This window comes from Salvelinus alpinus, chromosome 10 (assembly GCF_045679555.1).
Source record: "Salvelinus alpinus chromosome 10, SLU_Salpinus.1, whole genome shotgun sequence".
Lineage (NCBI taxonomy): Eukaryota > Metazoa > Chordata > Actinopteri > Salmoniformes > Salmonidae > Salvelinus > Salvelinus alpinus.
Genome location: NC_092095.1, coordinates 26,118,371 through 26,135,435, shown reverse-complemented (window position 1 = coordinate 26,135,435; position 17,065 = coordinate 26,118,371). Strand labels below are relative to the sequence as shown.

General features: G+C 40.6%; 1 pseudogene; it reads right to left on the bottom strand.

Moving 5' to 3' along the window:
• Nucleotides 1–8,381: 8,381 nt before the first annotated feature.
• Nucleotides 8,382–16,904, bottom strand: LOC139532913 (myosin-6-like; annotated as a pseudogene).
• Between the last annotated feature and the right edge of the window lie 161 nt (nt 16,905–17,065).

Below are 17,065 nucleotides of genomic sequence, written 5' to 3'. Positions count from 1 at the left end.
TTAATATCCTCTTAAATCAGAGATATGGAAACTATTAAAATGACCTTAAATTCTTGAATATATTAAAGAGGGTTCACTGTGATGGTAATGTGTATTTGATGAAAGGTAAAGCTATCTCTCCACACACGGATTTACTCCCATTTTGTTCCTAGGATATCCATGAAATATTGTTTAAAAGAGGTTGTAATAATGTTTTTAAATTAAATCACAATCTATTGAGATGTGTGGAATAGGCCTAATACCCAGAGCCAATATAAGTCCATTTAAATGTTTTAAGAAAATGGTCAATACATTTTATTGTTATCAACAAGATGTTATTTTAAAATTGGAGAGGTTTGTAGATATTGATATTTGAGCGGTTTTGTAGTACAGCAGTGATTGTTGTAAGAGGAACGGCTGCTGAGGTGGATCGTAGTATCACCTCTGGTGCCACGATCCTCATCTGATAGTGAAATGTCAATATTACCCCTGATCCTGACTTACCACACTGACTGGGATGTTCTCTCTGAGATTGCACACGGTTGTATATAAATAGATATTTTACTGTTTTATACACTTTCGCCACAGGGGGGGAAAAAACGATATGAAAACAACAATGATGGTAATAAGGATGTTAAGTACAGCTTTTATGTTAATATGTCTTTAACAGTTTTAATAGTAAGGGGTATCATTATTGTTATTGAGCAAGTCTGCCTTTTTTTACAAGAAAAGGGCAGCTGAAGTGGAAGAATGTTATTGAGATATAATGTTCTATAGATGCAACACTTTTGTATTTATCTTGTGTTCCCATAGCGACATGGTGGTTGGGTCAGTGGGGAGTGTTTGAAGGGTTATACGCATGGGAGGCATAATGAGGTCTGGTCCAGTTTGTGGATTGCTGTCTATTGAACAGTGTTTCTTTCACAAATTGTAAGAGTTTTGTTAACTTTCACATAACCTTTGTCCATCCCCACAACCCCAGTCTTAAGAAATGAAAATACTCTTATTTACAGGTAGACCTTCAGATGTGATTTTGACATTGTAGGTAACAGTGACCTTCTTGCGTTGATTTGAAAACAAGATACGTGTAACATGGAAGGAATTGAAACTAATGTGTAGAATTGCACTGTATAACATGCCATTGTGGTGCAGGGCTTCCTGTTAAAGCAGGAAGTGGGATTAGAAGTCAGGTCATATCTGTCATTTAGGAATATTGTTGCCCTTGCCCTACACGCACGCACACACAGAAACACACACACACACACTCTGTCCTGGAGTGTCATGGAGACGTCCGCGCCCTAACACACCCTTATGTAAGACTAACAGTAGTTGTCAGGTTTGGCTTGTGTTACTTAGAGCTTTCCGGTAATGCTACAATGAGCTCCATAGATCTGCTTCTACCGCTAGCGCACACCCAATGTGCAAGTGTACTCATAGAACACACCTATTTAAGAGCATGCAGAAACAAATGGAATGTGTTCAGTAGACTTATGTCATTTGCAGAATTTGTCATTTGCAGAATTTGTTTTTTTGTTTTTCATTCATTTTGAATTTACATTTTTGGTTTGAAAGAAGTGTTTATTGTGATTAATTGTTAATTAGTGATGTGATTATTAAACATAAAAATAAAAAAATGTTTAAGATATTGTGCTTGTCTTTTGATCAGTTACGTTATCCTCTCTGTCCTCTTTTAGACATAATATAAGCCACATGGCCTATAAGCCAGGTAACTGCCAAAATAACTGAAACACTTGAGTAAATGAGGTACACAAAGTATACTGAACAAAAATATAAACACAACATGTAAAGTGTTGGTCCCATGTTTCATGAGCTGAAATAAAAGATCCCTGAAATGTTCCATATGAACAAAAAGCTTATTTATCTCGTTTTGTGCACAAATGTGTTTACATCTCTGTTAGTGAGCATTTAACACTTTGCCAAGATAATCCATTCACCTGTCAGGTGTGGCATATCAAGAAGCTGATTAAACAGCATGATCATTACACAGTTGCACCTTGTGCTGGGGGCAAAATGGCACTAAAATGTGCGGTTTTGTCACACAACACAATGCCACGGATGTCTCAAGTTTTGAGGGAGCGTGCAATTGACATGCTGACTTCATGAATGTTCACCAGAGCTGTTGCCAGAGAATTGAATATTCATTTCTCTACAATAAGCCGCCTCCAATGTCGTTTTAGAGAATTGGGCAGTATGTCCAACCGGCCTCACAACTGCAGACCACTTGTAACTACGCCAGCCCAGAACCTCCACGTCCAGCTGCTTAACCTGCGGGATCGTCTGAGACCAAGCCATCCGGACAGTTAATTATATTTCTGTCTGTAATAAAGCCCTTTTGTGGGGAAAACTCATTCTGATTGGCTGGGCCTTGCTCCCCAGTGGGTGGGCCTATGCCCTGCCAGGCCAACCCATGGCTGTGCCCCTGCCCAGTGATGTGAAAACCATAGATTAGGGCATAATTAATGTATTTCAATTAACTGATTTCCTTATACTGTATGAACTGTAACTCAGTAAAATCGTTGAAATTGTTTACATTTTTGTTCAGTATGTATTGAAAGCAGGTGCTTCCACACAGGTGTGGTTCCTGAACAGTGGCGATTTTAGCATGTAAATCTTGGTGGGGCAAATGCATGCCAGCAAAGCCACTACACAACATTTTATTAGACTTACAGTGCATTCAGGAAGTATTCAGACCCCTTGACTTTTTCCACATTTTGTTACGGTACAGCCTTATTCTAAAATGTATTAAAATATTTTTTTCCCTCATAAATCTACACACTGCTTTTGCAACAGCTAATGGGGATCCTAATAAAATACAAAATACCCCATAATGACAGAGCGAAAACAGGTTTCTAGAATAAAAAAGACTCTAAATTCAGCTCAGATGCATCCTGTTTCCATTGATCATCCTTGAGATGTTTCTACAACTTGATTGGAGTACACCAGTGGTAAAATTAATTGATTGGACATGATTTGGAAAAGCACACACCTGTCTATATAAGGTCCCAGAGTTGACAGTGCATGTCAGAGCAAAAACCAAGCCATAAGGTCGAAGGAATTGTCCGTAATTTTGGAACTACCAAGACTTACTTGAGCTGGCAGCCCGATCAAACTGGGCAATCGGGGGAGAAGGACCTTGGTCAGGGAGGTGACCAAGGACCCGATGGTCACTCTGACAGAGCTCTAGAGTTCCTCTTTGGAGATGGGAGAACCTTCCAGAAGGACAACCATCTGTGCAGCACTCCACCAATCAGGCCTTTATGGTAGAGTGGCCAGACGAAAGCCACTCCTCAGTAAAAGGCACATGACAGCCCACTTGGAGTTTACCAAAAGGCACCTAAAGGACTCTTAGACCATGAGAAACAAGATTCTCTGGTCTGATGAAACCAAGATTGAACTTTTTGGCCTGAATGCCAAGCGTCATGTCTGGAGGAAACCTGGCACCATCCCTACGGTGAGGCATGGTGGTGGCAGGATCATGCTGTGGGGATGTTTTTCAGCGTCCGGGACTGGGAGACTAATCAGGATCAAGGGAAAGATGAATGGAGCAAAGTACAGAGAGATCCTTGATGAAAACCTGCTCCAGAGCGCTCAGGACTTCAGACTGGGGTGAAGGTTCACCTTCCAACAGGACAATGACTCGAAGCACACAGACAAGACAACACAGGTGTGGCTTCAGGACAAGTCTCTGAATGTCTTTGAGCTGCCCAGCCAGGGCCCAGACTTGAACCCGATCGAACATCTCTGGAGAGACCTGGAAATAGCTGTGCAGTGACGCTCCCCATCCAACTTGACAGAGCTTGAGAGGATCTGCATAGAAGAATGGGAGAAACTCCGCAAATACATGTGTACCAAGCTTGTAGTGTCATACCCAAGAAGACTCAAGGCTGTAATCGCTGCCAAAGGTACTTCAACAAAGTACTGCATAAAGGGTCTGAATACTTATGTACAGTACCAGTCAAAGGTTTGGACACACCTACTCATTCAACGGTTTTTCTTTATTTTTACGATTTTCTACATTGTGGAATAGTGAATACATCAAGACTATGAAATAACACATATGGAATCATGTAGTAAACAAAAAAGTGTTTCTTCATAGTAGCCACTCTTTGCCTTGACAGCTTTGCACACTCTTTGTATTCTCTCAACCAGCTCCATAACCTGGAATGCATTTCAATTAACAGGTGTGCCTTGTTCAAAGTTAATTTGTGGAATTTCTGTCCTTAATGCATTTGAGCCAATCAGTTGTGTTGTGACAAGGAAGGGGTGGTATACAGACGATAGCTCTATTTGGTAAAAGACCAACTCCATATTATGGCAAGAACAGCTCAAATAAGCGAAGAGAATCGACAGTCCATCATTACTTTAAGACATGAAGGTCAGTCAATCTGGAAAATTTTAAGAACTTTGAAAGTTTCTTCAAGTGCAGTCACAAAAACCATCAAGTGCTATGATGGAACTGGCTCTCATGAGGACCGCCAAAGGAAAGGAAGACCCAGAGTTACTTCTGCTGCAGAGGATAAGTTCATTAGAGTTACAGTACCAGCCTCAGAAATTGCAGCCCAAATAAATGCTTCAGAGTTCAAGTAACAGACACATCTCAACCTCAACTCTTCAGAGGAGACTGCGTGAATCAGGCCTTTATGGTCGAATTGCTGCAAAGAAAACACTACTTAAGGACACCAATAAGAAGAAGAGATTTTCTTAGGCCAAGAAACACGAGAAATAGACATTAGACCGGTGGAAATCTGTCCTTTGGTCTGATGAGTCCAAATTTGAGATTTTTGGTTCCAACGCCGTGTCTTTGTGAGACGCAGAGTAGGTGAACGGATGATCTCTGCATGTGTGGTTCCCACCGTGAAGCATGGAGGAGGTGTGATGGTGTGGGTGTGCTTTGCTGTTGACACTATCTGTGATTTATTTAGAATTCAAGGTACATTTAACCAGCATGGCTACCAAAGCATTCTGCAGCGATACGCCATCCCATCTGGTTTGCGCTTAGTGGGTCTATCATTTGCTTTTCAACAGGACAATGACCCAAAACACACCTCCAGGCTGTGTAAGGGCTATTTGACCAAGAAGGAGAGTGATGGTGCTGCATCAGATGACTTGGCCTCCACAATCACCCGATCTCAACCAAATTGAGATGTAAGGGTCGACGTTTTTACGTCTTCACTATTATTCTACAATGTAGAAAATAGTAGAAAAAAAGAAAAAAACTTGAATGAGTAGGTGTGTCCAAACTTTTGACTGGTACTGTAAATGTGATATTTCAGTTGTATTTTTTATTTTTTTGAAATTAGCAGACATTTCTAAAAAACAGTTTTTGCTTTGTCATCTTGGGGTATTGTGTGTAGGTTGATGAGGAAAAAAAACAATTTAATGAATTATAGAATAAGGCTATAAGGTCACAAAATGTGGAAAGGTCAAGGGGTCTGAATACGTTCCGATTGCACTGTATGTGGTCTGAAAAGGAAGGAAAATACAATCATGAGGATCCACTTTTATAGACAATATACCACTGCACAGAAAACGCATTGCTCAAACAAAACAACACGTGCAATATCAACTGGAATTACATAGGCATATTACTGAACTTTTTGTTGGCAAAAAATATTTGAATGGGAAGAGACTGTCACTGGCAAACATGGTTACAGACCCAACATCATGATAAATAACAGGGGCATATAAGCAGACAATGAAAGCTCTTACAATATTCGATAATGCCATTTCTCTAAAGCAGGCTATAGGCTACATGTGCACCACCAAAAACAGTAGGCTACATTCTGAGGAGGAGAGGGACCACATTTTTAGTGTGCGACACATAGGCTACTAACAGGTACACAATATACACTTTGCATTACTTTCTTAGCTACTGTATACATATCTTCCTGGCATATTACATAATTTATGCAGCAGACATATTTTTGGGACTCACCGTTGTTGTGCTGTACTCACTTGAACGTGGTGTGGCGGTCCTTCTTGTGGACAAACGTTGTCATCAAATCGTGTCATCAAAGTCTGGCATTCTCTGGATTTATGGTGCTTTCAAAACAACTGGGAACTCGGAAAAAAACAAGGTCGAATCATGACGTCAGTGATCTTCAGACACAATGGCTTCAAGTGATTCCTCTCATCAACACGAATTTGACAATGGAGTATCTATTAGCTACATGGTGACATTCAACCATACATGTTTCTTTTGTTATATATATTTTTATTCAAGTTTTACAAAATGTTCATCAATGTAAGTACAAAGATTTTACCATATCCCAACTGCCCTGCCTCCACACAACACATCCACCAAACTTGCTTGGACTGGATAGCATTATATTGATGACTGTACCTTATATGTAATGACTACTGGAAATACCTACGGGGAAACCTTAAAGCATCTCATCAGAGGGGAGCCTCTGCAAGCCATTGAAGCATGATATAAATGGTTGCAATTTTCTAACAAATGTATCATTGGAACCCGTGAGAGAATACTTCATTTTCTCAAGCTTTGGGAAGAACATTACATCGTTGAGCCATTGCGAAGTAGAGGGGGGGGTGAGCAGACTTCCACTGGAGAAGAATTCTATGCCGAGCTGATAAGGATGGAATACCAAAAACAGCTACCAGGGGACATGGCTGCAGGTTAATTTCAAGCACCTCATATACATTTTTAAAAATAGAATCCCAGTAATTTTGTAGTTTAGAGCATTGAATGAACATGTGACAAAGGTCACATGGTGAGACATGACATCTATCACACTCATCATTTACATATATTTCAGAGAATCTGGATTTGGAAAAATGCACTCTATGTTAAACCTTAAATTGTATGAGACCAAGACAAATCGCCTCATCCCACTACAGTATAAATTCAACACCCATTTCTCGTTGCCAAGCAGATTTAGTTTTGTTGGTGGAGTGTTTGTCATATGACATAATACACAGATAGATCTGAGAAATGACTGCTTTCTGTTGAAGTAAGCGTCAATATGCCATCCCAGGATTGGCAAGGGAGTGGAGAAGGGTAGCCAGAAAATTGGGAGGAGACACAATGCCTAATCTGAAGGTAACGGAAAAAGTGAGATGGAGGCAAATAGTATTTAGAGGCCAGGTTGGGAAAACTAGAAAAAATTCCATTTACATGTCTTGGAAGGACTTAATACCTTTCATTGTCCAGTAAGAGAAAACATTATCTATTAGGGAAGCGGGGAATAAGTGATTCTTATCAATAGGACATATAGTAGATGCAGAGGAGAAAATGCTGTCGAAACTGGTACCAAATCTTAAAACTTCACTAGGGTAGGGGGCAGCATTCGGAATTTTGGATGAAAAGCGTGCCCAAATTAAACTGTATGCTACTCAGGCCCAGAAGCTAGGATATGCATGTAATTAGTAGATTCGGATAGAAAACACTCTAAAGTTTCCAAAAGTGTTAAAATAATGTCTGTGAGTATAACAGAACAGAATATGGCAGGCAAAAATCTGAGGAAAATCCAACCAGGAAGTACTATTATTTTGAAAGGCTGTTTTTCCATTGAAAGCCTATCCACCATACAAAGACTTAGGAACCAGTTCACGAGCTCTATGGCTTCCTCTACATGTGGCCAGTCTTTAGGCATTGTTTCAGGCTTTTACTCTGAAAAATGAGGGAGATACAGCACTTTCAATGAGAGGCCAGTGGAAATTTCCAGACATCAGCCATGCGCCTGATCGGGAACGCACCTTTTATGTTTCTCCTTTCCTATTGACGAAGCTTTTGTCCGGTTGAAATATTATTGATTATTTATGACAAAAACAACCGGAGGATTGATTTTAAACATCGTTTGGCATCTTTCTACTAACTTTTATTGTACTTAAAAAAAAACGTTGTCTGGACTTAGTGCATGTGTAACCGGTGCTGTACTGCACCGCTGTAACTCTGCGTTGTGTGTGGTTGATTGAGACTATAGACGTGGACTTTGGAGATCAGATAGTTTTAATCAGGCAGAATTCACTCGCTGCATCCTGCATTCGCATCTCCAAATCATAGAAACACTTTGTTGAGGTCTTCTTCTCCCCACACCCCACTAACTCTAACTCTGTAGGAGGCTGATAATGCTGAGGAAGTGCACCTGCTTCCAAAAGTCTCTGCTCCGCATGTTCAGTCAATGTACAGGCCATAGACCCAGTGTCAAGCATGCCCTTAAGCTGCACTTTCCCATGTACAAACACAGAGGTGTAAAACAAATCTGAAAAAGCCTCAACCTCTTGTGAACCTAACATAACAATTTTCTCTCCTTCTTTCGCATCAGCGCACAAAATCTCATACGTTTTCTCGAGATCATCAGATTCTTTCTTGGGGGTAGACAGTTGAACACCCACATTTCCCCCCTTCACCTGTGGGCGTGTCAGTTTAACGGCTGCTGCTGTGGTGGTGAGTTTCTCTGCTGTTGTGGTGGGCGTCTCTCACCACCATAGCGTTCCCCCTGTTTTGGACAATTTGACTTCCAATGATCTGGGGAAAAGCACCAGAGGCACAGGTTCTCATGTCTACAGTGCATCACAGTGGACTGATATGTTGAGCCACAAACCCTGCATTCCCTACGCCTGAAGAGTTGGGCGGGGAAAGATGGTGCCTTGGCAGGGGCTGTGAAACCATAACAGGTTGTATGCTCTTCTCTAAGGTACGTTCAAGCAGGTGAATGAGTCACTCGATACTTGCACTCTGCCCATCTTGTTTGGCACTTGATGTGAGAGAAGTGTCACTGCACGCACCAGCATTGACCCCGCCTTCAAACGGAGTTATCTGGGGATGTACTGTTACTTGCTTTGAGGATACAGTGGTAGATTGACACATGGTGTCCTTCCTGCGGCGTTCATGTTCATAGATTCTCTCCTGTACTTCACTCGCAGTCCATTTCTCAGCAGACTTGTATTGGAATACTGCTGCCAGTTTGGGGTCAGGGCAGTATGTTACAAACATCCTAACGACATCGGAGTTGGAGCTGTCAATCTTCTTACCTTGTCTGTTAAGGCCCTCGTCAGCGACATCTACGGCCTTGTTCAATCGAACCCAATACTCCATAACAGCCTCTCTGGGTACAGGTTTAGAATTGTAAAAATCAGCCAAAGGCATGCATGAATAGGCCAATTCGCTGAAATTCTGTTTCAGAATGTCAAATACAATCTCTGGCTTCTCTGTAGGATCAACAGTTGTCTCATTGCGTAAATGTATCTTTACCATGTCTCTTGCTTTGCCAGATAATCGACTAATCATCTCATCTGATTGTTCCCCAACAGGACATCCCTTCCTCCTCAAGTATATTCTCATAATCTCCTCCCATTCATGAATGGAGCATTTGTCTGTACCATCTCCTCTATATGTAGGAGGTTCCTTTATGTCTGATTGCATGATGAACTTCATTTTACTGAGGTCTACATATCCTACTGACTCTGAATGATGATCACTTATCTTTTCTGTACTTACTGGTGGCTCATAAGTACTGGACCTGCCACTCTGTAGTTCTTCCCTAATGGAGCTCCCCATTTCCCGGGCTAGCTGAGTGACCAGCAACATGGGGGAACCTCCTGTAGCTACACGCTTTACAGGGGTTTGATCAGAGTATGAGAAAAAACCTCCCCCTCCCAGCAGTGAATTTGGGTTCATTACCATTATAAGATGCCATGCCACTAAACCACTAATGTTACGTTAAAATGTCTGTTGATGAACACACTTCTATCTTAGTTAACTATAAACAGCGCTCTCAATACATCGTTGTCAGAAAAAAAATAAACAGGAACAAAAAGACTGCAGTTCCGCTTTTTGCCACAAGGCGGCAAGAGTACCTCAATGATGTAATTAGTCTCTAGAGCAGCAGCGCCGCGGTGATTGAGCTGACGCCGATCAACGATGAATCCGGGTCTAGAAGGCACCAATGTAACCGGTGCTGTACTGCACATCTGTAACTCTGCGTTGTGGTTGATTGAGACTATAGACGGTGACATTGGGGATCAGATAGTTTTAATCAAGCAGAATTCACTCGCTGCATCCTGCATCTGCATCCAAAAGAAAATAAAACATTTGTAGAGCACATATGTTCTGCGAATCGTTGCCTCTTTCTCTCATAGTGCATCAAAATTATTTTTGAATACAAAAATTAGTACAGCCTCTCCTTATTATACATAACATATTTTACATAGATAAAACCACATACCTGCATCCAAAAGAAAAGAAAACATTTGTGGAGCACATATGTTCTGCAAATCGTCACCTCTTTCTACAACAGATGCACAATACAAGGGACTGGGATAATTTGGGGAGCTAGCCATCGTTCACACATACACATGCTAATACCTTAGCTAGCTATTAACCACATGTTGAATTCAGAATGTTGATATCATCCTAAAAAGTACAATTACAAGTGCATCTTAACAATACCATTCCCTTATGAGTAACCTCTAAATATACAACATTATTCATGAACAAAACACTGTGTGTATGACTTTGTGCTTAAAAGAATCAAACTTTTCTGAAGACGACCTACCTCTCATAGTGCATCAAAATGATTTGAGCACAAGGACACAGGGCGTAACGTAAGTACACACTCCCGTACTCCCAGGATGCAGGCATGCATAATAACAAATCAACATGACATATTAATATATGAACCTGGTGAAATTCACACAGTACTTTAACAACTGTTACACAGAGTGTGCATTCGGATTACTGGACAAAACACTCGAACAAAAAGGAGGTTTTTGGTCATAAAGAGGGAAATTATCAAACAAAACTAACATTTATTGTCTAACATGGAGACCTGGGAGTGCCACCAGATGAAGATCATCAAAGGTTAGTGATTCATTTTATCTCTATTTCTGCTTTTTGTGATTCCTCTCTTTTGCTGGAAAATGGCTGTATGGTTTTCTGTGACTAGGTAAAGCCTTTTTGAAATCAGACACTGTGGCTGGATTAACGAGAAGTTTATCTTTAAAATGGTGTATAATACTTGTATGTTTGAGGAATTTTAATTAAGAGATTTCTGTTGTTTTGAATTTGGCGCCCTGCACCTAACCAACTGGCTGTTGGTTAGGTGGAACACTAGCGTCCCACTTGTACCAGAGAGGTTAAGTGTGGAAAGCACTACAGGATCGCCAGTATAGCGAGAGTGGGACGCTGGGAGAGAAGGGCAGAGTAAAGCAAGAAGAGATGCAGAAATACAAGAATGTGCCTCTAGGTGGCACCATAGGGTATCTGGATCATGTAACCAGAATGGCAATTTCTGAAAGTTTGCTGCCCAGTAATAGCATAAAAATGCAAGCCCTCCACTAAACTTGCATCTCTGAAGTAAAGATCTACTGACTCTGGGTACCTTTCCCCCCAAGATAAATGTGGTAACAGCCTGATTGATTGAATTAAAACAAAAAAATTGTAAAAACAATGGGATAGATTGAAAGATAAAGGGATTTGGGTAAACTGTTCATTTTTACAGTATAAATGCTTCTTATAAGTTATAGTGGTAAGCTACTGTAACCCATCTCTGAAAATCAGATTTCCTTTACGTAAGGATGACACAGCCCCTTGACTAGGTCAGCAGAGTTCAGGCCCATCAGATATGCAGCTTTGTAAATATCTGGAAAGGCAAAGTTTTACGATTGAAAGATTTTTAGATTTTTCAGATACTGAGAGGTTTTAAATCCTCAGCACTCACCCTCAGTGCCATCTGCCTCTGCTTGCTCCTCCCGCTGCTTATTCTTGAACTTCATGTTCCCGTAGTGCATGATGGCACCAGTCAGCTTATAAATGCCATTAATCTCTTCTTGGGCAAATCCAAGCACATTAAAGGCCTCCTACTTCCAAATTAAAGGTAATTGTTTTGCATTGGAGAAGGGGTTGGACTATTATTGCATATACAGTATATAGATATATTACTCACATCAGTAACCATTAGCTCATCTGCATCATTGGGGCGGCAGGTTGGAATAGTAACCGAAAGGTTGCAAGATTGAATCCCCGATCTGACAAGGTAAAAATCTGTTGTTCTGCCCCTGAACAAGGCAGTTAACCCACTGTTCCTAGGCCGTCATTGAAAATAAGAATTTGTTCTTAACTGACTTGCCTAGTTAAATAAATAATTCATTCATTCATTAATCGAAGTTACAGCAATCTCTCCTTGGGAGATGAAGGCATAGTCATAGGTGATGAGTGATGAGTAGCATCTCTGAAAATAATTGAACAGCTCAGTTTAATTTGTGTTCATGCTGTGGTATAGGTCAAAACAAGATACACTCACTATTAGGATTGGGGTCAATTTGAAAATTGCTATTGTGTTATATTATAAATAGATGACAAATTAGTCCTAATCAAGTTTCGAAAAACTGCAGCTGGAGATTGATTTGTGTGCTTCCAATTTCAGTGTTGCGTACTTCCATGGAATTTAAATAATTTCAGCTTTCTTATGAAAAAAGGAAATAAATCATAATTCACGCTACATTGTGCTGTGCAGAAATGTTCAGTTGAATCCAGAATTGACCTCAACCCTACTCAGTTTGATGATTCAATACTCACCCAGCAGTTCTGGTTTCTTTTGTGACAGGATCTGGTAGAATATGTGATAGTCTCTCTCAGCCTTGAGCTGGAAAGTGACACGTGATTCTCCAGAAGATCTGATCAGTATGGAAAAGTGCTTTTAGAATTAATGTGTTTCCTGTCAAAGAGATCTGTTCAACCCTGAGCATATTTAGTACTGTACTCACTCAAGTCTCAGTGTTAGCAGACGAAAGCTTCCCAATGACTTCAAAATTAATGAGGATGAATTTACCCTGTAAATTATTGTAATTTCATAAATTAATGACCACAGGAGATCTGGATTCAAGTAGTATTTGTTTTCTTTTTGAATACCTTGATTGAGCTTGCATGGTGTAATCAAACACTGAACGTATTTGAAATGAAACAATACTTTTTAAACCCAGGTCTGGTGCACAGACAGTCTCAAAAGGGAAGATTAGCTGATGGACCTGAGGAAGATTGACTAATGTCATGACATCAACTAATGGTTATGCAATTCAAATGCAGAAGATAACATATAAGAATGATATTTGACAAACAAACAAAGACCAAATGTACAAATCAGGATGAGTTGTCATTCCTGATGGTCTTGGCATTACCAAAAGCCTCCAGGGCAGGATTGGCCTGGATGATTTGATCCTCCAGGGTCCCCTACAACCCAACAACCACACAGTGTTAAAATGCAGCAATAAAAATCAATACTGTACAAACAAATATTGGATTTTGTCAACATACTGTATGTCCATCCAGCCATGAAGAATGTTTAATTTAGGATCGATAATAATGAACATTTGCATAATTATTTACCTTTTTTTCTTCTGCTGCACTTTTCTTTCCGCTAACAGCAGCAATGCTGGCGAAATACTGAATGACTCTCTTGGTGTTAACAGTCTTTCCAGCACCAGATTCTCCACTGGGATTTAAAATACAAATGTTGATGTCTCAGAATTTCTCTTAACTTTAAATAGCCTCAGATGGATATAACCTTTGGTTGATGTACTTACGTGATAAGGACAGACTGATTTACCCTGTCTGTTGAAAGAGAAGTATCAGTAAATGTGATATTATCCAAATATCATTTGATTTATATAGATGAAAAGGAGAAGTTACATTTTACCTGACAACATGTACTGGTAGGCATTATCAGAGATGGAGAAGATGTGAGGAGGAGCTTCACTCCTCTTCTTGCCTCTGTATTGTGGTGGCATATTTCTGCTTTACCAAATGAGGAGAGTTACAAACTACACACCAGTCAGAGATATACTTAAACTACATCTTTATTAATAATAATAAGCTTTGCAATAGCATTTGACTTTCAACAAATCACTATTTCTAATGAACCGTTGAGAAGTGACTACAGAAAAAAACAAAGATATTTTATAGCCAAGATACACCCCTCTCAACTTACACTGATGAACCACAGATCTTAGGAACAGTTCACAAAGATTAAGATTTGTATGAAAGATATCTATAAAACATAGCAGACAGTTACTGCTGTGTCAACAGTTCTCATTGTAAAAACCAGTGTCTGGCCCCCTTACTCCAAAAGGGAACCGTCTCTCCCTGGTACGGCATAGAACAGAACCATTAGCACATCCAAGGGCATATATCAATTGTCAACTCCCATCTCAAGTAAACCCCCTCTTGACACCACTCCTGGACAAGCTCACTGAGGGGAGTGAGCCTCTAGGTCATACACTATCCCAGGATAAGTGTAAGATCAGAGAGGACATACAATGTTTCCAGACACTGCCATACACCTCCCCCCAATGGGAAAAGGAGGGAGTGACTGGCGCACACATTGTGGAGACAAGTAATTGGTTCCCCATTAATCACGCCATCCCTTCACATGGTTTAAGAATAGGTAAAGACACATTCACATATGAAGACAATGTTCCATTCTGTCCTCTTCCCTTTCTGATATTCTGCATAGCACCAGGGACATGTGAAAGACAAGCCTGACCTCTCCCCTCTCTGGGCCCCAGGTGACTGAGCCCCAGCTGAGGGAAAAGTGCAACTGCCAACACTATCGTCCAAAAGGATACATTGTAATGACAAGTATCTCACATAAGCATATTATGCAAATAAAACATCTTAATTAATTATGTTACCCAACTAATTCTGATTCATCCGCCACAGTATGCATTGACAACAGACTGATCGTACACTGGCAGCCACTTGTATGGGTTGACAGTGACACAGAAAAGCCCTGAGTAGGTCTGTCAAAGACAAGGAAGATTCATATTTAGTTTAAATCATTTGAATGAATGATTGATTTAATGGAGATAATAGCAGACAGGTCATTGCTTACGTAGATCATCCAGGCTGCTTAACGCTCTTCGAGGTTAAAAAGCACAGCGGGCTCGTGCAGGAAGGTGAACATCGCCATGTCCTCAATTTTATCCAACTTTGGCGGGTTCTGGGGGTGGACGTCGTCCTCCTTCACAGTAACAGTCTGAAAGTAGAGGAAATTAAATTGTTTGTTTCATTTTCAAGGTGCAGAGGTTTTCTCATCCTAATTTGAGATTACAATTGTAATTGCTTGGTCTTGTAATGCAGGGATCCTTTGAAAAAGTGACTGGTCTCAATGGGACCCTCCTGCTTAAACGGCACTCGTCTCCTTTTCACCTCATTTAAAACCTGATTAACTTTTTAAAAAAGTATTAACCGAGACTCACATTTTACATATACAGTGGGGAGAATAAGTATTTGATACACTGCTGATTTGGCAGGTTTTCCTACTTACAAAGCATGTAGAGGTCTGTAATTTGTATCATAGGTACACTTCAACTGTGAGAGACGGAATCTAAAACAAAAATCCAGAAAATCACATTGTATGATTTTTAAGTAATTCATTTGCATTTTATTGCATGACATAAGTATTTGATCACCTACCAACCAGTAAGAATTCCGGCTCTCACAGACCTGTTAGTTTTTCTTTAAGAAGCTCTCCTGTTCTCCACTCATTACCTGTATTAACTGCACCTGTTTGAACTCGTTACCTGTATAAAAGACACTTTTCCACACACTCAATCAAACAGACTCCAACCTCTCCACAATGGCCAAGACCAGAGAGCTGTGTAAGGACATCAGGGATAAAATTGTAGACCTGCACAAGGCTGGGATGGGCTACAGGACAATAGGCAAGCAGCTTGGTGAGAAGGCAACAACTGTTGGCGCAATTATTAGAAAATGGAAGAAGTTCAAGATGACGGTCAATCACCCTCGGTCTGGGGCTCCATGCAAGATCTCACCTGTGGGGCATCAATGATCATGAGGAAGGTGAGGGATCAGCCCAGAACCTGGTCAATGACCTGAAGAGAGCTGGGACCACAGTCTCAAAGAAAACCATTAGTAACACACTACGCCGTCATGGATTAAAATCCTGCAGCGCACGCAAGGTCCCCCTGCTCAAGCCAGCGCATGTCCAGGCCCGTCTGAAGTTTGCCAATGACCATCTGGATGATCCAGAGGAGGAATGGGAGAATGTCATGTGGTCTGATGAGACAAAAATAGAGCTTTTTGGTCTAAACTCCACTCGCCGTGTTTGGAGGAAGAAGAAGGATGAGTACAACCCCAGAACACCATCCCAACCGTGAAGCATGGAGGTGGAAACATCATTCTTTGGGGATGCTTTTCTGCAAAGGGGACAGGACGACTGCACCGTATTGAGGGGAGGATGGATGGGTCCATGTATCGCGAGATCTTGGCCAACAACCTCCTTCCCTCAGTAAGAGCATTGAAGATGGGTCGTGGCTGGGTCTTCCAGCATGACAACGACCCGAAACACACAGCCAGGGCAACTAAGGAGTGGCTCCGTAAGAAGCATCTCAAGGTCCTGGAGTGGCCTAGCCAGTCTCCAGACCTGAACCCAATAGAAAATCTTTGGAGGGAGCTGAAAGTCCGTATTGCCCAGCGACAGCCCCGAAACCTGAAGGATCTGGAGAAGGTCTGAATGGAGGAGTGGGCCAAAATCCCTGCTGCAGTGTGTGCAAACCTGGACAAGAACTACAGGAAACGTATGATCTCTGTAATTGCAAACAAAGGTTTCTGTACCAAATATTAAGTTCTGCTTTTCTGATGTATCAAAGACTTATGTCATGCAATAAAATGCAAATTAATTACTTAAAAATCATACAATGTGATTTTCTGGATTTTTGTTTTAGATTCCGTCTCTCACAGTTGAAGTGTACCTATGATAAAAATTACAAACCTCTACATGCTTTGTAAGTAGGAAAACCTGCAAAATCGGCAGTGTATCCAATACTTGTTCTCCCCACTGTACATGGGATAAATGCTACAATAGTTTATTTTCTAATATAACATTTTGGATTGAATATTGTCTTTAATGTTGGTTCACATGCATATATGATTTAATAATAATCAATTTCTAATTAAACCACACAAATCCTTAGTTTTATGCCAACAAAATATGATATTGCTCATTGGTATTGGTAGGTGTTTCACTTTGTCTAATTCATAAAAATATTTTTTTTAAACAATATTTCTGTTCATTTAGGGGACCCA